At 35.3% G+C, this 2,120-nt stretch overlaps 1 protein-coding gene across 1 annotated transcript in view; it reads left to right on the top strand.

Moving 5' to 3' along the window:
• LOC102842677 (60S ribosomal protein L35-like) overlaps positions 1-2,120 on the top strand; it is a 43,602-nt gene that overhangs the window by 40,166 nt on the left and 1,316 nt on the right. The window lies entirely within an intron of this gene.

Genomic DNA, 2,120 nt, shown 5'->3' with positions numbered 1-2,120 from the left:
CACCTTTCTTAATTTTAAAACATTCAATGTTCCCATGTTTTATATGAACAACTGTATCATGGTCCTTGTACAGATTCCTCATGAGCACAATTAAGTGTTCTGGAATACTCATACTTTGCAATGTTGTCCATAGTTTGTCATGATCCACACAATGGAAAGCCTTTGTGTAGTCAATAAAGCACAGGTAAACATCTTTCTGGTATTCTTTACTTTCAGGCAAGATCCATTGTTCATCAACAATGATATCCCTCATTCCACATCCTCTTCTGCATATGGGTATAACCTTTGGAAGTTCTGTGACATAGCATACTTGCAGTCATTTCTGTATTACCTTAAGTAAAACTTAACTAGCATGGGATATCAAAGATATTGTCTCATGATTTCTGCATTCTGTTGGGTCAACTGTCTGTCGAATAGGCACAAATACAGATCTCTTCCAATCAGTCACCCAGATAGTTGTCTTCCAAATTTCTTGGCGTAGATGAGTGAGTACCTCCTGTGCCGTCTCACTTTGTTGAAAAATTTCAATTTTTATTCCATCAATTCCTGGTGCCTTGTTCTTTGTCAATCCCTTCAATTCACCCTGGGCTTCTTTCTTCAATATCATTAATTTTGATCATATGCTACCTCTTGAAATGGTTGAACATCAACCATATCTTTTTGGTAAAGTGACTGTGTATTCCTTCCATCTTCTTTTGATGCTTTCTGCATCATTTAATAATTTTTCCAGAGAATCCTTCAATAATGAAAGTTGAGGATTGAATTTTTTCTTCAGGTCTTCCAGCTTGAGAAATGCTGGGAGTGTTCTTCCCTTTTGGTGTTCTGATTCCAGATGATTTTTTTTTCTCTTGCTTGCTCTTATAAATTTTTCTGTGATTTCATCATAATTAAGCTGCTGAACAGTAAGCTCAGGTGGTGATGTAGAATAAGATAAGACTGGATTTTGAGAATTTCTGTTCCTATAAAGAATTATAGTCTAAGAAGCCCTATAGAGGATAAATCTGCATTGGAAGTGTATTGAGAGTACATAACAATAATAATGGAACTGCAAAACAATGTCTACTCCCATACATAATAGGGATAATGAGTATAGTTTTTTTTAGTCATTTTTACACACTGAGGGTCTTTTAGAAACAAATATGAATGGTCTCTTATACTATTTGTGATCATTGAAGTTAATGATATGCATAAAGAAATTTCATCATTTGGAAATAAGAGTTGCCTTTTTCCTATTACAGATTCTTATAAGCATGTAAGAGTTAAAAATTCTCTTTTTAGTTCTGTAAACTTGATTCTCATGTAAAAAAATTACAGACTGCACAGATTAATATTGTTGTATCTTTCCATAAGATTTTGTATTTAAGTCACCAGGAGAAGCCTGCACTATTTTTTTTTTTTTTTGGATTTATTCATGCATTCTTCATTAGGTATGTCCACACTGCTTAAAAGAGAAAATCTATTTGAGAGGCCTTCATACACTATCACCCTTCAATTTTTAGGGTCAAATGTGTCAAGGACTGTGTGGAATGTAGTTATATGATATTGATCATAGGGATGCAATGATACTTTTTGAGTACTTTATGATTTGTTTATTTCCAATGCTTCAGTGGTAATTATATGCTTGATAATGATATTTGGCAGTATTTGTTTTTCAAATTTTGAGGATCAACTCTTAGCTGATTCACCACTTGTCTGTCAGTTTGTCATACTGTGGTGACTTGGGAGTTGCTGCGATTCTGAAAGCCATGCCACAGGTCTTTTAAATACCAGTAGGATCACCCATGGTGGACAGGTTTCAGATGAGATTCTAGATGAAGACAGACTAGGAATAAAGTGTGACAAACTACTTCTGAATATTTAGTCAGTGAAAACCTTATGAATAGCAGAGAAACACTGTGAGATATAGTGCCAGAAAATGAGCCCCTCAGGTTGGAAGGCACTCAAAATGCAACTGGGGAAGAACTGCCTCCTTAAATTAGAGTACACTATGATAACATGAAAGGAGAAAAGCTCGTGGGAGAAAAGCCTGTGGGACTTTCATTTGCTGATGGGGCACAACTCAAAATGAAGAGACACAGCTGTAAACATCCACTGAAAATCGGAACATGGAATGTATGAAG

This window comes from Chrysochloris asiatica, unplaced genomic scaffold, assembly GCF_000296735.1.
Source record: "Chrysochloris asiatica unplaced genomic scaffold, ChrAsi1.0 scaffold00211, whole genome shotgun sequence".
Taxonomy (NCBI): domain Eukaryota; kingdom Metazoa; phylum Chordata; class Mammalia; order Afrosoricida; family Chrysochloridae; genus Chrysochloris; species Chrysochloris asiatica.
The sequence above is the reverse complement of the archived record's forward strand: the minus strand, read 5'-3'. Positions and strand labels throughout refer to the sequence as shown.